At 44.7% G+C, this 13,114-nt stretch overlaps 1 long non-coding RNA gene across 1 annotated transcript in view; it reads left to right on the forward strand.

Annotated features, from left to right (window-relative positions):
* LOC309649344 overlaps positions 1–13,114 on the forward strand; it is a 979,232-nt gene that overhangs the window by 372,935 nt on the left and 593,183 nt on the right. The gene's annotated exons all lie outside the window — the stretch shown is intronic.

Genomic DNA, 13,114 nt, shown 5'->3' on the forward strand with positions numbered 1-13,114 from the left:
TAGATGGAGGGAGGGAAGAAGTTTGTTTTTGTTTGGATATTTGGAAAGTCACATTATTTGTCAAGTGATCATAAAAAGAATCAACTGTCAGTTTCCTGCCTCCTTATAGACCTCCTACCTCATCAGGCCTCCTGGATACAACCTGAATTGTCAAAGAGAAAGGAGACGCTGCACAGCAGCAACCAAGCTTCTGGACCACGTGAGAGAAGCAGGTCCATCCCGGGGCAGGGAGTCAACAGCCTGGATCAGCCACACTAAAGATGGGCATACGGCCACCGTCAAAGATTCATGGGTGTTTATAAGAAACGCCTCACCCAAGACTGGCACTTTAACCAAAGATTAAGGTCTTTGCAGAACATGTGAATGAAAATATCTGCATGATTAAAATTTGGCAAACCGGGATGTGCGTTCTCGTGGGACAACTCTGGGCTACACAACTCTGGGATACACAGCATGTGTGGCTGTGAATTTCTTCTGGAAGCTCAGCATCCAAGACAAGGAGATCTGGGAATCTCCGCCTCTCTCAACTCGCCATGGCTACCTCAGCTTTCGGAAATGCAGCTTGAGTCTGAGAAATCTTTGGGAAAAGAGCCTCAGTCCTCTCAGACCTTCCTGGAGGAAATCTGTGCTACTTAGAGATACTGCCAGTAGCCTAACTGGGAGCTGTGAGGGAAGGATGGGAGCCCCCGGCAGAGGGGACAGTCCCGTGGTGTGAGGGCACCATGCACAGACAGGTACGGGTGGGAAAACTGATCGACCACGCACAGAATAAAAGCAAAGAGTCAAAGCATTAGACTACATTGAAGGGGGCTTTAGAAAGTGATGATGATGGTGATGGTGATGATGATGATAATGGATAAAATATACATAGAGCCTTAGGTTGAATGCAGTCTTCTATTATTTGAGAAAGTTCAAACGATGTCCTTAGTCCAGGGTCTGCCTGGGCAAGTGCTCAGTAACTGTCGGCCACATGTAATCTAACTTGATTCTCACCAAACCCAGTGATAGACTGTCGTTACCACCATGCAACAAAAGGGAGAAACAAAACAGAGCCCGTGTTAATAAATACACTCATGAGTCGGCCACGACGCCACACTAGACAGGGTAGGAATCAGGGTGTCCTGGAGTGTCCAAATCCAAGTCCAAGGTCCTCTTCCGTTTACCACACCAGGCTCGTGAACTCTCTACCACGAGGGAGGGAGAAAAGACACGGGGCACAGCAGCATGACATGGTGAAGAAGTACGTTAGAAAGATTTCTCAGGCCAGAGGGCAGAGGGCACAGTGGAGGTAAGGAAACTGAGGCAGGAAGCAAGGGCATTTCCCAGTTGGGGGAGATGAAGGTCCTAGAGAAAGGTGGTGACAGTGAGACAGGAAAGGAACAGGTCGATTTGAGAACTCTGGGGGTCAGTCGATGGCATGTGGTGGCAGGACACAGAGAGAAAGCAAAAACGGGAGGACTACCATAGCCCTCGACACGGAGACAGCTCCGCATGCTGCTGGGATGAAGATGGCTTCTTGGAATCCCACAAGAAGAAGTGTAGACCATCAAGGGCCATGTCCTTCTCCCCTTCCCCCCCCCCCACCTCTTCTGTTTTTAAATAAGTTACTGAAGTGAAATTCACATAACATAAAATTAGCCATTGTAAAGTGAACATTTCCGTGGCATTTAGTATACTCATGATGCTGTTCAACTACCACCTCCATCTAGTTCCAAAATGTCTCCATCACTCCAAAGTAAAACCCCAAACCAATTAAGCACTCACTCCCCACTCACCACTCCCTCCAGCTGCTGGCAACCACCCTTCTGCTTTCTGTCTCTATGGGTTTGCCTATTCTGGACATTTCACAGAATAATTGCAATCATACAATCTGTGGTCTCTTGTGACTGGTTTCTTTCACTTAGCATAATGTTTTTGAGGTCCATCCACACTGCAGCATGATTCGTGCAATTTCCCCTCACGGTTCTTTGCCCCTCTTATCATCCCTGAGAACATTCTTGGACCCCAAAACTGCCCAGCACTAGCTGAGCTGTTCCTTTACAGCACTGCTTACGGCAATAATAGCCAAGTTCTTCCAAGCGGAGGAAAAACATGAGGGTTAATGTAGAGATGAGCACTCACATCCAGTATCTCACCTCCAAATGTGGCCCCTGAACTCTGACACTGTGAACGGGAAGAGGGGGTTCCCTGCGGGGAGCAGATCTGAGGGTACATGTTGCTATCCTCTCTCTGATTCTTGTCACCTCCCAGCATCACGGCCAATGAGAGGGTGAGCAGCTAGATCTCATCGCATCCTAAATTTGTTCTGACGCAGAACTGTTAAGACCACGCATTTTCAAAGGCAGAGGTTGTTTTGAAAAAGCCAACAATAAGCACTTGCTCTTTGACTTGCTCTGTGAACCCCACGGGGTTTTAGATTTTTTTTTTTTTTTCAATTTTTGGGTTTAGATCTTTTTAAAGCCAGCACTGCACAAAGCAGAAGCGGATGAGTGAACTCCCTGATTAGAGCTCTGTGCATTGCCAGCAATGAGCCTTAGAGGGGCTGATTTGACAATATCTGTGTGGAACCCATCAGCTCGTGGTCAAGTGTGCACTAGAACTGCTGGGGCTGTTTCCATCCGGGGCAGAGCTGAGTGTGTGGGGAAGCAGAGCAGAGCTGCAAAGTCAGGCATCTGAAAATCTGTGCTCTCCACGCCATCCCCCTGCCCTCGTTCAATCCTTATCACCTCTCCTCTGGGCTATTGCTTCAAAGGTTTCTGCACTCCCAGTGTCCTGCTTTCCACACCTTCCATTCCACCCAAAGGGGGACTAACCACTTTGCTGTCATCTACAAGTTCCTTCAGTAGCTCTCTAACTTCTACAGCAAGGGTTTAACCTGGGTCTAGGCACCGCCAGGCTCTCAAGTGCTCTCTAAACCAGGGACTGGCAAACTTTTTCTGTAAAGGGCCAAAAGGTATATTTGAGGCTTTGCAAGTTCATCACATTGTGTATTAGAACCAGGCATCTCTGAGCTTTGGCAAGAAAGCAGCCATAGGCAATATGTAGGTGAATGGTTGTGTCTATGTTCCAATAAAACTTTATTTACAAAAAACATGCCACTGGCCAGATTTGACCTATGGGCTGCAGTTTTGCCACTCTTGCTCAAAACTCTGAATCTATATGCAAAATGATGTGCAACTGTGCATTTCTGTGGAGAGCGGGTCCATCGCTTTCAGCAGACAGTGAAAGGGTTTGATGGCCCCCCAAATGCTAATGCTCTAGCATGGCCTTGCTCCAGCCTTCAGACCCTTCACTGGCCACACTGGAAGGCTTTCAGCTACTGACACACCAGACTCTCCCCCTCCATCTCCATCTTCACACACGCTCAGCCCAGACTGCCTGTGCCTGGCCAGCGCATCTCCTCATTCAATAAATCCTCCAATACCCACAACTGCAAGTCACTGGGATGGTTTCTGCCCTTGTGAAATTTACTGCCTAGTGGGAGAAGATAGATACAAGCAAACTGAAGAGATAAGGAAATTACACATCTGTAACAACTGCGCTCAGTTGTTACAACTGCAATGTGTGCTACAACAGTTTGAAGTAGGGGAGAGGTGCTGTGACAGGCAGATGACCAACCTTCCCCCAGTGGGTTCCCAGGGTCTGGAACTTTCAGTGCTAAAACCAGGAAGTCCTGGGTAAAAAGGATGCATTTATAGGGTCATCCTATATGAGGGGGAACCAGGGGGCTCTAAATTAGAGTGGGGGCTCAGGAAGGCCTCCCCAAGGATGTGGCATTTCAGGGAGAGATCTACACTGGGCCACCCTGGCTCTCCTTTCCTTCTAGCGGCCTCCCAGCTCACAGGCACTCTGCTCCATCCTTTTTCATGTTCCTTCTTTTCCCCAGCTCGCTACACCTTTGGTAGATCTGCTCAGCTCCTCTCTCATCAAATCAACGTCTTTCTTCTCCAAAAGACAGAATAGGACTTCATTTCACATTAATATTTTTGTCCTGCCATATTTAAATTCTACTTTTGAAGAGTTTTCTTTCATTTTTGAGGGTTTTACTTGATTTTCTTCTCATATGGACTAATGTAAGACAGGAAAATTAGAAAGAATGTGAAAGTATACAGGAGCAGGGAGAAAATAAAACAAAACTCAGCTCCATTCCACAATCACTAGTATAACCCTAGTAGATTCTCCAGTCATGTTTTTCTGTATTGCTTGAGATCACATACATATTGTGAATCTTGCTGCAGTAAACTTCTTTGAGCATAAATCTTTTTATTTTTTGTAATTGAAGCATTGTAGCAGTAAATTTTTAAAAAATGCAACTCCGTAAATTACATAAAAATATCCACCACTTAGGAAGTACTATTCTAATCTCTGGTGAGATAGTAGATCTGGGGGGTGGGGTGCAGAAAGGAAAAGAGATGATAGATACTTAGACAGGAGTAATGACCAAGCCTTTTCATAATGCCATTGCTTACTGGTTTTAGGTGAGGACTAGAATTACATATTCTAGAAGTCCTTCAGTAATTGTATTTGCCAAGCTCCAAATTGAGTAAAATGATTTGGCAAGGGATTACTTTATCTACTGACTGATCCACATGGGACTGACATATTTGTAGCACAAATGCCATCAAGTACCGGCAATTTCATACGGTTCAACCTATTTATGCCCAGTGCTGCTAAGTTTTAAAACTTAGTTTAGTTTGAATATCCATGTAATGAATTGGCTTTCCTGAAAGAAAGCCCATATGTTGGTATCATATGTCTGAGTTCCAATCTGGGTTCTACTACTTCTGAGATAGTGAGAGCGAGCTATTGGTCTCTCTCAGCCTCAGTTTCCCCTACTGTAAACCACGGATGACAGCAACCATGTCGTAAGCTACCGAGAGTACCGTTTGAGAAGATGCAGGCAAAGCACCCCCTCCTGTGCAGGATATAAGAAGGCATGTTTCCTCAGAGGAGCTCACTTAACAGAACCCTGCTGAGAACCCCAGTCACGGGACTACACACTTAGGACAACTGATCACAGCTCTCACCACCTCCTCGCCCTGTCCAGGAGCATGGGAAATCCCAAATGGTCTAAACCAACCACCTCCTTTGAGAGGTGAGGCAACCTGAGACCCAAAACTTGATGTGGCTTCCCCAGTGTCAAGCTAACTGGTGCCTCTGTTAGCAGGTGAGCCATGCTTTGCCCTTATGTTGACATATGGCTCCCAAGTCGTACAGGCACTAATGCCAAGCTTAAGGCTTGGGTTTCAAGACACGTAATACAGTGGATATGAATTTATCAGAGGAGGGAAGAGGATGGTTCTTCCAGAGCAAGAGGAGTTACCACTATGGGACTTCATAAAGCCACACGTTCAGGCCGGTGAAAGAGATCTGAGATCCAGGTCTTCATTGTTATTTTATTTTTTTAATATTTATTTATTTGGTTGCATCAGGTCTTAGTTGCGGCATGCAGGATCTTCACTGTGGCATACAGGATCTTTTGTTGTGGTGTGCAGGCTCTTCGTTGCAACACGTGGGCTTCTCTCTAGTCGTGGTGTGTGGGCTTCTCTCTAGTTGTGGCGTGCAGGCTCCAGAGCGTGTGGGCTCAGTAGTTGTGGTGCATGGTCTTCGTTGCCCCGCGGCATGTGGGATCTTAGTTCCCCGACCAGGGATCGAACCCACGTCCCTTGCATTGCAAGGTGGATTCTTAACCACTGGACCACCAGGGAAGTCCCTATTTTTATTTTTAAAGTGAAGTTTTGGTTTATAGCAGAAAAGTCATTAAGGGTCCTCTCTGGGCATCTCAGTACACGTGCAAAGATATGTTCCACCAAGTTGCATTAAAAATGGATATTGAAAGTTAAAATGCTCTATACCAGCATTTACCAGTTACTTCTAAATGGGTGAATCCTTCTCCCCTGATATAATAGATGGATTTCTGCTGCCTTAGCCTTTCAGGAAAATAAGCACCCAAGAAGCCCCTGTGAAGATTTTATTGTGAATCAGGTGTATAAAAATCAGATGGCGCTCTCCTTGCCGCATCCTAAAAACCTGCTGATTTATGGAAGCTGGGAGTGATTGCGTTGCAAGGTTGAAATCAGTACTCTCCCTTTCTTCTGTTCCCCATAACACTTTGCAGAACTCAGAGAATGGTCCTGGTGCTAAAAACGGGAAAATAAATAGCTCTGAGAGGGTGTTTGAGAAAAACTAGCCATTTTCTCAACTGTGAAGATAATAGAAGAGCTGAGCATAGGAAAGGCAGAAAATAAGAGAACAAATAATAGTAAAATTTAGGTCTCAGCTCTGCCTATCTGTTTTAAGTTATGTGGTCTTAGGCAAGTAAAGTAAGCATGCTAGGACTAAGGCAAGACTGCTATATACTTGCTAATGTCAACTGTCTGTTTCTCTCCCTCAGCAAATGTCACTCTACCAACAGACTATTTTCCCAGCCTCCCTTGAAGTTAGGTGTAGACATATGACAATGAATTATAAGCAGATGTGTGGTACCATATTTCCAAAACTGACCTTCAAGAAGAAGGGATATGGCCTTCTACTTCTACTGGTACTTTCTTGTGGACTGGAATGTATATATAATGGCTGGAGCTTCTGTAGCTATTTTAGACCATGAGGCAGCAGGCTAAAAATAGCAGAGCAGCAAAGGCAGAAGGAGCCTGTGTCCCTTGGTAATTTCATGAAGCTGCCATACCAGCCTTGGATTGCCTAGCTCTGATTATTCTTTTACTTGTGAGAATAAACCTTTTGTGTTTAAACCACTGTGGAGAGATTTTCTGTAATGTGAAGTCAAATTGAATCATAATGATACAAGTACCAGTATCAGAGGTTTGCTGTGAGACTTACAAAACCAATGCGAATGCAAAGTGCCTGGAAAGAATGAAAGATTATCCCTCTCTCTCATTTTCTTTTTCACACACACACACCCTACTTCAAGGTGAAAGTGTTCATCAAAAGTTCATTGGAGGGCTTCCCTGGTGGCGCAGTGGTTGAGAATCTGCCTGCCAATGCAGGGGACACGGGTTCGAGCCCTGGTCTGGGAAGATCCCATATGCCATGGAGCAACTGGGCCCGTGAGCCACAATTACTGAGCCTGCGCGTCTGGAGTCTGTGCTCCGCAACAAGAGAGGCCGCGATAGTGAGAGGCCCGTGCACCGCGATGAAGAGTGGCCCCCGCTTGCCACAACTAGAGAAAGCCCTCACACAGAAACGAAGACCCAACACAGCCATAAATAAATTAATTAATTAAAAAAAAAAAGTTCACTGGAAGTATATGAGTAAAATACAGAATTTTGTCTTACTCTGAACAAAGACTCAAGGAATGAAGATTATTATTACACAAGGGAGGATTTGGACCTTGTCAAGCTAAATATTCATTTTTAACTAGTTCGAGTCCTAAATTTTGATCTTTAAACTACTAGAAGAGCAACTGGACTAGAACAGAGTACAGAACTCCTCATATGACTTCTACACTTACTTGAATGTCTAAAAACCAGGCTAAAACAAAACTTTTCATTTATTTTTTGAGGCAGTTTCTCTCGTGGTGATCTTCATCCCTGGAAATGGCACCCCTCTGTCAGTCTGACCCACCACCCGGGAGCTATCCTTATTCCCTCTATCTCCCTCCTGTCATCTGATTCATCACCAAGTCCTGCTGAATTACCTCCAAAGCTTTTCCCAAACCCACTCACTGCTCCCTCCATACCCTCCCCTGCCTGATGCCAGACACCAGCGTTTCTTCCCCAACAGGCACCGTACCTCCTTGGCTGGCGCTCCTGGTTGTGGTCTTGCCCTCTAAAAGAAGCCAGAATGATCTTTCTAAAGAAGGATATCAGGTCATGTTATGAGTCTCATGGAAACCATCTAACGCTTTCCCAACACAGTCTTCACTCTGTCTACCGGCCAACGTCTCCTTCCGCCTCTCTCCCCCTTGGTGCTTCAGCTCGTGCCATGTGGCTTTATTTCTGATCTTTAAATGCACTGAGGTCACTCCTGCCCTGGAACTTTTGTATCTGCACTCTCCCTTCTCTGAAAAGCTCTTTTCCCACACCTTTGCATGGTGACCTCCCGGACACTCAGATTTCAGCTGATTGTGACCTCTTGAGGATGCCTTTCCTGACCACCCTCTCTGAAGACCCCCTTCCCCCAGCCTCTTAACTTTATGTTTTAGCATCATAACTCATGTTCATACTTGATGCTTGAGGGTTTATTTATTTGTTTGAAACCCCCACTGCACCAAAGCTCCACAGGAGTAGGTACCTTCTATGTTGTGTTCACGGCTGTATCGTCTGTGCTCAGCACATAGTAGGTGCTCAATAATTATTTTTTAAATGAGTGAGTTAATAGGTCCTGTTAATCAAAATATTAAAATCCATTGGGTTGATCTGACTCAGATACTGAAGTCAATATTGTTAATATAAAATTTAAAGCGAATCCAAACAGAATTGCGCATATGAATCCAGCAAGTATTCTAGACATTAATGGACTCCCTGACACCTCCACGACTCCATACTACACCCCATCACCCCAGCCAAAGGCTTTCCCTGGGGCTCAACCGCCATTTCTTTCGCTAAACCAGCTAAGAAGGGACTAAGCTGCTTATCAATAGTAGGTGGAGGGGTTTAGAGAGTAATAAACATATTCCTCTGTTTACATTCACACCTCTTCCTTCTCTTTCTATGGGCAAATGATAAGGACTGCTATGAGATTATTGAACCACTTAACCGTCTACAGTTGATGGGAAAAGCTTTTCTCTAATTAAGCAAATCCTAGAGATGCAAGTCAGCTGAGGGAAGAGTTTCATTCTTAAGTATAGGCAGCCAGAGGGGAGATAAGCATTTTCTTCCCCTTTATTTGATCTCTGCCCATGAACGTGCCAAGGGCAGTCAACCACCACATCTGCAGGGTATCCCACCCACACACACCCCTCCCAGGTATAGGGCCTTTTAAGCGTAGCGAATAGAACAAGTGCAGAAAAAAAGCTTGACACAAAGCTTGGCAAGATAGAATAATCAAAATGTGTTAATACTTTCATTGAACAGGAAACATGTGAGTTAAATAGCAATTGAGTTCATAAACTGATTCTGATTTTCTTCACTTTATCCAAAGATATCACACTCATTTTCTTATGGGTAACTTACTGCTTATTAATGATTTTAAAGTGTTTTTGATAAAGCAAAGACAGCAGTGTGGTTTAATAATTGGAATAGCATTCATTCAGGAGCCAGAGACATCTGGGTTCAAAACTCAACTTAATCCTTGCAACCTACCCAGCTGTAGGTAAACTCCAAACTCCCTTATCTTCTATTTTCTCATCAAGGGATGAGAAACAACCCCAACTTAACAGGTTGCTCAAAGTATTAAAATTAGATGTTAGAAGGTATACAGCACTTTGTCCAATGGGTGGCCTTGAGTTCACAGCAAATATTACTTCCTTGTCTTTTATCCCCATCCTTATTATTGTTAAGCCCTGTACCAGTCTTTATCAGCAATGGTGATCGGCGAGTCTAACAATTTTTTCAGCAACTTGAGTTGTTCTCCTTAAAATATAACGTCTTAGGGCTTCCCTGGTTGAGAATCTGCCTGCCAATGCAGGGGACATGAGCCCTGGGTTCGAGCCCTGGTCTGGGAAGATCCCACATGCCGCGGAGCAACTAGGCCCGTGAGCCACAACTACTGAGCCTGCGCGTCTGGAGCCTGCGCGTCTGGAGCCTGTGCTCCGCAACAAGAGAGGCCGCGATAGTGAGAGGCCCGCGCATCGCGATGAAGAGTGGCCCCCGCTTGCAGCAACTAGAGAAGGCCCTCGCACAGAAACGAAGACCCAACACAGCCATAAGTAAATAAATAAATAAATAAACAAACAAACCCAAAGTTTAAAAAAAAAAAAAATATATATATATATATATATAACGTCTTAACACAGCCCATGAGAGCCTGGAGGGTCTGATCAAACCCATCTTTCCTACCTTGACTCTCCTTTCAAATCCCTGTCTCTCCCTTGTGCTCAACGCTCCAAACTCAATATCCTCCTTGTGCTCCTTGAACACTTCAGTGTTGCCCTGGTCTTTGCATGTCTAGTTCCTTCTCATCCTCCAGGCCTCAGGTCACCAGCTCATAAACGGACACATCATGACCGCTCTATATAAATCTTCTCCCATCAATCACTCTCTCCCACGACCCTGTTTATTTCCAGCAAGACACTTAGGTACAACCCGAAGAAACTACCCTTTCCATGTCTGTCTGCTTGTTTAACATCTGTCTGCTCACCAGGGTCTATGCTCCTCCAGGCAGGGTTCTCACCTGGTTCTCAGCCGCTTGCTCTGAACAGGCTTCCGATCAGGGTTTAACAAACAAGCAAGTGAATGAACTTGCTGGTATAATGATTGTTTTGAATCGGTTTCCCCCCAAAGGACAACAAGACGAGGATTTGGGTGCAAGTGGTTTGCTCAGAAGGTAATTTCAGGAAAAACCAGCAAGGAAGTGGGAGACTGGGACAGGGAAGGGACAGAAACTGGCAAAGTGTGGATTTTCACACGCGTTACCGCTGAGGGCAACTGGGGCCAGAGCAGAAAAGCCACGTGGCTGACCATACTTCCCACCCCCATCCCGGGAGAGGTATTCTCTCTCTCTCCACCAATTCACATAAGTTATTGATTGAGGACTAACAATCCTAAACCTTTCCAGCTTGCTTCAAAACAGACAGAGTGGGCTCCAGAGGCCAGAGAAAGCACTCAAAAAATTGCAGGGGTTGGCAGTTGGAAATCAGGCAGGGTACGCCTCAAAGTGCTAAGTTCCAAGAACATATGTGACAATGGCCTTAATATTTGAAACAAAACTCGGGGCACACAGGCCAGCATGGAAAATCAAGGCTACTCACTCAAATCTATGAACCATGCCCCAAACACACACATGCCCCTCAGATGATACACAGAGGGGGTATACACACGGTACACCTACAGCAGCTAACTTTTCTAGTCTCTTCCCAAGTGACATTTTGAACAAAGCATGACCATGGGAAATAAAGCCGACTGAGAAGCAAGGCAATGCATTGTTAGATACCACTCTTTGAATATCTATGCCAACGTATTGGGACACCCCAGCAGTAGGCTGGGGAATGGCTCTGATTCCCCAGCGTGATTCTGAAATAACCAATATCACATTAACAAGGTTTAGGCTGCAAATTACTCTGTACAAAGTGCTATTAAAAGTCAGTGATGAGTGAAAATAGCCTTCACAATTTCATGTCAACATTCAAACCCTAGATTGAGTTTCTCCTCTCCAGTTTCATTCAACTAATTATCTTCCCTGGATTAAATGATATTTTTTAATTCAATCACGTCCCATAGCCATATGTTTATTTTATTTGGATGAAGGAGAAAGGTATCTTAATTTCTCATAATAAGAGCTTTCGTGAAAGCTGGAAATTCAGTGACATGCCAGTAATCAAAACTGAATTCTATACAAGAGGAAAATTATATTGCCTTCCAAATTAATTTGCAAATGGTCACAATACTAATAAAACGCAGGCAAGATTCTGAGTTCCCTTTTGCAAAAGCCCAGCTCCTCAATAAACAGAAGAAAACTCACCAAGGAACTCGGTATCAGTTATAGGTCATGCACCAGAAAGCCTGAGTTTAGCCTCAGAAGTGTAGTGCAAGTTGTAGAGACTGAAGCACGACAAATTTGGGAGAAAGTTGCCTCTGATTCTTGTGTTTGGTTTCATTATGCTCTGTGGCTGATCCTGGAAGACGCCAGATCCAGCCCCAGAAACTGGAATAAAGAAAGGACCTCCTTGAAGACACAGTTCTGTAGTGTTGCAAGCCCTCTAATCCCTACTTAGGAAGCCTTGAGCCTGATCCCACCCCCAGTAAGTTAAACTTTAATTTTAATACCTGCAGCGTAGATTTTCCTTTGAAATCTACTTCTGTGGATGGCTGGGTCTCGTACCACACAGAGCAGCTTGAAGGCGAGGACTTGGTGCGGTGGGGTGGCGTGTGTATATTAGCTTCCTATGGCTGCTGTAACAAATGACCACAAACTGGGTATCTTAAAGCCACACAAATTTATCCTCTCGCAGTTCAGGAGGTCAGAGGAGAATACACTTCCCTGGTTTCTTTCAGCTTCTAGAGATCACCTGCATTCCTTGGCTCGTGGCCCTGCATCACTCCAACCTCTGCTTCCGTCCTCCTGTCTCTTTCATTTTCTTTGATCTTCTTGCCTCCCTCTGGTCCTCAAACCCATCTGGATAATCCAGAACCACCTTTTCATTTCAAGATTCCTAATAATATCTGCAAAGTCCCTTGTGCCCTGGAAGGTATTCACAGTTCTCGGAATTAGGATGAGGACGTCTTTGGGGGCCATTACTCTGTCCACCAGAGTGATAATCACCATTGCATCTCAAGCGCCTAGCCTAGAAAAGCCACATCCGGGCAGCGTGGAATTACAGTGAAATGGCAATAAAATAAGGGAACTGAGCACATGTGCTTTGAGTGTGAATCCTGGCTCTACCGAGTTAGCCTGACCAGCTTCTTGAACCTTTCTGAACCTGTTTCTTCACCTTTATAACACTTAACAGTACCCACCTTGAGTAGTTAAATTAGATAATACCTGTTGAGAGTTTTGCCAGTGCTTGCTACATCCAGAGTTCAATAAGCTCTCGCTGAGACACCCGTGAAACCAGGGGTCTGCAAATGTGTTCTGTAAGGGGCCAAGCAGTAAGTATTTTCAGCTTTGAAGGCCATATGGTATCGGTTGCAACTATGTAACTCTGCAGTTATAGCACAAAAGCAGCCGTAGACAATACATAAATGAATGAGTGAGGTTATGTTCAAATAAAACTTTATTTATGGACATTCAAATTTTAATTTCATGTAGTTTTCATGTCATGAAATATTACTTTGACTTTTTTCCCAACCATTTAAAAATGTAAAAATGCATTCTTAGCTTGTAGCCCATTCAAAAACAGGTAGCAGGCTGGATTTGGCCCCTGGGTCATGGGTTGATGAACTCTGAACTCTGTGATCTTCAAAATCCCTTCTCTCTAAGAGCCTACAATTCTATTAACCAGAAAATCGTGTTGGGGGAAGAGCGGAAACGGCCAAACCCATGTTCAAATCCAAATTTC

This window comes from Balaenoptera physalus (assembly GCF_965194825.1).
Source record: "Balaenoptera physalus genome assembly, chromosome: 19".
Taxonomy (NCBI): Eukaryota; Metazoa; Chordata; class Mammalia; order Artiodactyla; family Balaenopteridae; genus Balaenoptera; species Balaenoptera physalus.